Consider the following 6,553-nt stretch of genomic DNA (forward strand, 5'->3'; position numbering starts at 1 on the left):
GTGTGCGTGTTGAGTGTTTAGCTGTTAGCTGGTGGAAAGCTGGTCACTTGGTCTTTCTACCAAAATGGACCAGAGTGAAATACAGAGATTGTGTGTGTTTGTGTGGTGTGGTGGTGGGGACTTGCATATATTAGATGTTTCAGATCATCAAACTTTTTTTTAACATTAGACAAAGATAACCTGAGCAAACAGTTTTTAAATCGTGATTTCATTTATTCAGGAAAAACAGCTATCCAAACCTACCTGCCTCATGTAAAAAAAAGTCCCCCCATGATTCATGAATTGACTGTAATAAAGAAAATTTTTTGAAAAAGTTTAGTTTCACTGCTACACCCAGACCTGATTACTGCCAGACCTCTCAAGAAATCACTTCAACAGAACACATGGATGACTCACCTAGGTGGTCACAGGAGAACCAGAATAACATCTGAACAACTGCAGGCCTCACTTGGCTCAGTTAAAGTCAGAGGTCATGATTCAAGAATGAGAAAGAGATTGGCCAAAAATAGCCTCCGCGGGAGAACTCAAGGAGAAAACCACTGCTGACCAAAAAGATCACAATGACTCGTCTCATATCTGCCAACAAACATCTGGGAAAATATTCTGCGGACTGATAGTGTTTGTTTATCCACCTTGAGGAATCACCAGTGAAGCACTTCTTTTGATTATTTATCAAAGCATTGAATGATTAAGACAGTTCGCTGCAGCCAACTTTCCAGAAGAGCTTAGCCTCCCTAGCAGTTCACAGAGCTTTATATGAGAATGTGCATCTATCTAACCAGTTAAAACTGGTGGAATGAAGCTGCTTGTTTTTTGCAGGCCCTGAGCTAAGAAGTGGCTATGATGGATATCAGGCACCAGTCATCGTGTCTACAACTGCCTCAGCACATTCTTTTATACTGATATGTCTGCAAGTAATTATTCAATCAGTGAAAAACTAAACATTCTATTAATCCCGAATGATAATCAAACCCAAAGGGATTGATACGGTGGCCCTGAGAGGCCAAACGGACTGCAACTTCAGAAAACACTTGCAAAAAGAAAAACACCTGCAAAAAGAAAAACATGTCACTCCTGGTCCAGGAGTGACATGTTTAGCCGCTTGTTCTCCTTAAATTGCTGGCTGTCTGAGTGGTGTCCCAGAAACGATGTGGGCTTCATAGATAATTGGCAAACCTTCTGGAGGAAACCTGGTCTTGTTAGGAGAGACGGCATCCATCCCACTTTGGATGGAGCAGCTCTCATTTCTAGAAATATGGACAAATTCATTAAACCCCCCAAAATATGACTATCCAGAGTTGGGACCAGGAAGCAGACTTGCAGTCTTACACGCTTCTCTGCAGCTTCTCTCCTCCTGCTACCCCCCAAAAACCCATCTCCATAGAGACTGTGTCAGCTCCCAAACAGACAAACTAAAAACCAGCAACAAACAACTTAAACATAAACAATCACAAAGGAAGAACAATACAGTATCCACATCTGAACCAAAGAGTAAAACAGTGAAATGTGGATTATTAAATATTAGGTCTCTCTCCTCCAAGTCTCTGTTAGTACATGACTTAATAATTGATCAACAAATTGATTTACTCTGCCTTACAGAAACCTGGTTGCAGCAGGATGATTATGTTAGTTTAAATGAATCAACATCGCCGAGTCATTCTAACTACCAGAAATCTCGAAGCACAGGCCGAGGGGGCGGTGTGGCAGCAATTTTTCACACCAGCCTATTAATTAATGAAAGACCAAGACAGACTTTTAACTCATTTGAAAGCCTGATGCTTAGCCTCGTCCACCCCAGCTGTAAAACTCAGAAACCAGTCTTACTTGTTATCATCTATCGTCCACCTGGGCCTTACACAGAGTTTCTGTCTGATTTCTCAGACTTTATATCTAATTTAGTTCTGAGCTCAGATAAAATAATTATTGTGGGTGATTTTAACATCCATGTAGATGCTAAAAATGACAGCCTCAACATGGCATTTAATCTGTTATTAGACTCAATTGGTTTCTCTCAAAATGTAAAAGAACCCACCCACCACTTTAATCACACTCTAGATCTTGTTTTAACATATGGCATAGAAACTGAACATTTAACAGTGTTTCCTGAAAACCCTCTCCTGTCTGATCATTTCCTGATAACATTTACATTTACAATAATTGATTACACAGCGGTGGAGAGTAGACTTTATCAAAGTAGATGTCTTTCTGAAAGCGCTGTAACTAAGTTTAAGAATATAATCCACCCACTGTTATCATCTTCAATGCCCTGTACCAACACAGAGCAGAGCAGCTATCTGAACGCTACCCCAACAGAGGTTGATTATCTTGTTAATAATTTCACCTCCTCACTACATATGACTCTGGATACTGTAGCTCCTGTGAAAACTAAGGTCTCTAACCAGAAGTACCTGACTCCGTGGTATAATTCTCAAACATGTACCCTAAAGCAGATGACTCGTAATCTGGAGAGGAAATGGCGTGTCACAAATTTAGAGGATCATCATTTAGCCTGGAGAAATAGTTTGCTGCTTTATAAGAAAGCCCTCCGCAAAGCCAGAACATCTTACTATTCATCACTGACTGAAGAAAATAAGAACAACCCCAGGTTTCTCTTCAGCTCTGTAGCCAGGCTGACAAACAGTCAGAGCTCTGTTGAGCCAACCATCCCTTTAACGTTAACTAGTAATGACTTCATGAAATTCTTCACAAATAAAATTTTTATCATTAGAGGAAAAATTACCAATAATCATCCCACAGATGTAATATTATCTACAGCTACTCTTAGTACCATTGATGTTACGTTAGACTCTTTTTCTCTAATTGATCTTTCTGAGTTAACTTCAATAATTACTTCCTCCAAACCATCAACGTGTCTTTTAGACCCCATTCCTACAAAACTGCTCAAAGAAGTCCTGCCATTAATTAATTCTTCGATCTTAAATATGATCAACCTATCTCTAATAATCAGCTGTGTACCACAGGCCTTCAAGCTAGCTGTAGTTACCCTTTACTCAAAAAGCCATCTCTAGACCCAGCAGTCTTAGCTAATTATAGGCCAATCTCCAACCTTCCTTTCATATCAAACATTCTTGAAAGAGTAGTTGTCAAACAGCTAACAGATCATCTGCAGAGGAATGGTTTATTTGAAGAGTTTCAGTCTGGTTTCAGAGCTCATCACAGCACAGAAACAGCTTTAGTGAAGGTTACAAATGATCTTCTTATGGCCTCTGACAGTGGACTCATCTCTGTGCTTGTCCTGCTAGACCTTAGTGCAGCGTTCGATACTGTCGACCATAATATCCTATTAGAGCGATTAGAACACGCTGTAGGTATTACAGGTACTGCGCTGCAGTGGTTTGTATCATATCTATCTAATAGACTCCAATTTGTGCATGTAAATGGAGAGTCCTCTTCACACACTGAGGTTAATTATGGAGTTCCACAGGGTTCAGTGCTAGGACCAATTCTGTTTACATTATACATGCTTCCCTTAGGCAGTATCATTAGAAGACATAGCATACATTTTCACTGCTATGCAGATGACACCCAGCTCTATCTGTCCATGAAGCCAGATAACACACCAATTAGTTAAACTGCAGGAATGTCTTAAAGACATAAAGACCTGGATGGCCGCTAACTTTTTGCTTCTAAGTTCAGATAAAACTGAGGTTATTGTACTCGGCCCTGAAAAGCTTAGAAATATGGTATCTAAGCAGATTCTTACTCTGGATGGCATTACCTTGGCCTCCAGTAATGCTGTGAGGAACCTTGGAGTCATTTTTGACCAGGACATGTCCTTCAACACACATATTAAACAAATATGTAAGACTGCGTTCTTCCATTTGCGCAACATCTCTAAAATGAGAAATATCCTGTCTCAGAGTGACGCTGAAAACTAGTTCATGCATTTATTACTTCCAGGCTGGACTACTGCAATTCATTATTATCAGGATGTCCAAAAAACTCGCTGAAAAGCCTTCAGCTAATCCAAAATGCTGCAGCAAGAGTACTTCCTGTTACTTTACACATTAGTCATGCAGAAAACTGAAAGGTATTGTTGAAATTGCACTTCATTTTGTTATATTAAGATATGTCAGAGATTAAATATTCTATATCAAAGTCTTTGCACCAACAGAAAAAGGAGTTTCACTGGTTCAGCCTGCCTGAGATTAAAGTGAGCCACTTTTAAACGCACTAAAGAGTGTTTTCATCATGTGGGATTGAAGCTGTGAAAGGGTGTCCTATCCCTGCTGTCACAGGCAACAGCTGGGATAAACCGCTGACAGGTGTGTGACAGGTGTATGTCACAGGACTTGTGAAAAAGTGTGTTTTAGTTGCCAAAGAGAAAAATGAATTAACAACCAGCTAAAATCTTCATAAGCTTTTAGGGGTTCAGAACTTTTAAACTCACGAAACAAGGGTTTAATAACAGCTGGTTTACAGTGTCATGTCTATAACCCCATCTCAGACTTTAAATTCAGTTTCATGTTGCCTTTCCTGTTTTTCTGTTTGGATACTTGGCACTGTGGGGTTTCCTTTCACGTCTCTGTATCTAAATGCTCCAACTTGCAGATAAATTTTCTTTCAAGGAAAGTCAAGCCAAGTTTCCACATCTTTGGGAATTTTAGGCCTTTGAAGTGTGGAAGCTGGCAGAAATGGTTGTTTAATTTCAAAATGAAATATGTAAAAACAGTAAACGGATAATTGTGACCTTCAAATCTATGTGTTGCACAGATGTTTCCACTCAACTTTAAGTAGTTTACAAACCCTTAAAGAGCTCAGCGACGTCTTTTCACTGCAGTGATTGAGTATTTAACTTTCTTACTACATGCATGAAAGATGGTAAATTTAACATTAAGCTGTTGAAATAAACTCAGATTCCTCTGTGCAGATTAAAAAGAAATGATTTGAAAGGCGAATTGAATGTTTGCAAGGGTTAAAGATGAAAGTGTCAGCAGCAGTAAAGTGAATTTCATACAGTTCGGTTGGTTTACGCCGTCCTGACTCGGAGTTTATGCAAAGCTCTGGAGTGATTTAGCTTTGTTAATTGAATTTGTGACAGAGCACAAATGCTGCCTGCTTGCTCTTCCCTTTTAATAATAATAATAAAAAAATAAATAAAAAAAAATCGGTCCTGCAAAATGTTTAAATTGCTTTATCTGCAGTATTTGAACTCAACTATCACATGACGTCACAATTCTGCATAAAAACAAAAATGGTCAAAATCAGAAAAGCTGAAATAAGCAAAGCTAAAACCTCTACAGATCATGTCTCAATGGTAAATATGAAGCTAGAGCTAATAAAACCACACCTGTGATGATGGATGAATTGCATATACTACATATTTAAACAGGATTTTGGATTCAAGTTAAAAGTTTTAAAAGTGTTTACATTATACTGAGCCATTTAAAGTATTACTGAAAGCTACAACACATGTAAAAGTATTTTGTAAATTTGCCAGTTTTCTCATAATCTTTCCTTAGTTTTAATTTTTCTTTCAAAATCTACATTTGTCATAAATTTGTTTTTTTTCCCTAATGAAACTGCCTATTTTGTCACGGAAATGTTACATTTTCCACATTTTTTTTTCCTTTTGTCTCCGTTTAGCATGAGTATTTAAGGAAGATTTTACTGCCAGCCCTTTAATTTTGCCCCTAAAACAAAAAAAATCAAAGATGTGCAAAGACTGTTTTTAGGGTAGAAAATAGGCTGTGCCATTTCCCTCATGTCTTTTTTTGTCCTGTAGCAGAGTTCAGGAAATTCCTGTGGCTGTCAGGACTTCTCTCATTTTCCTTTTTAACCAGGGCTTCCCAGCGATACCCTAAACAAGGCCTCCTCTGTGTCAGGGATCTCTCAAACAACGCTCGCTGCCTGCTAATGTTGGAAGCACCTTATTAGTCGCTGCACTGAACATCTACTTAGCTGGCTCCGGCCTGCACCAGGACAAGCTGCCAAAGGCTGGAAAACAAGCTCATTAAAACCGCAGAACTGCTCTCTGTCTGCGTTCTTTGAGAGTGCAGCCGACAATGAAACACACTCAGGACAGGTTTTATGTTTCTTTTTACTTTTGGAGAACCCCTGAAAGGAGCTTTCAGGGATTCTCCGAACTCATGTTGGTCTGTTTGTGGTCCTCTAACTGTAAACTCATACAGACAGGATGATAATCACCACTCTTTGATTGCCAGCCAGAATGTTTCCAGTAACTGTTTCTTATCTAAGGAGTGTTATTTGAAGGTCCACCCACAGATGGAAAAAAAAACAAAAAAACGAACTCTGTTGCTTAATTCTTGTATTCGTTGACCTTGTTTTTATGGAAATTCTGACTCACTTTGGCACATTGTTGTGCATTAGAAGTCTTCACAGAGCTTGTTTTTCTCTCTGCATGCAATAATGTAATAAATAACTTTATTACAGAATCCATCACTTTTATGTTGTTTGCACATATATTTGTTTGTCCAGATGGTTTTGTCTTCTTCTGTTTGCACACAGAAATCGGAAACAGGAAAAAGTCTGAACTATCCTAAAGTTATACCTTATGGCTTCCTGCAGCTTA

Source organism: Astatotilapia calliptera, chromosome 15 (assembly GCF_900246225.1).
Source record: "Astatotilapia calliptera chromosome 15, fAstCal1.2, whole genome shotgun sequence".
In the NCBI taxonomy this organism is placed as follows: Eukaryota; Metazoa; Chordata; class Actinopteri; order Cichliformes; family Cichlidae; genus Astatotilapia; species Astatotilapia calliptera.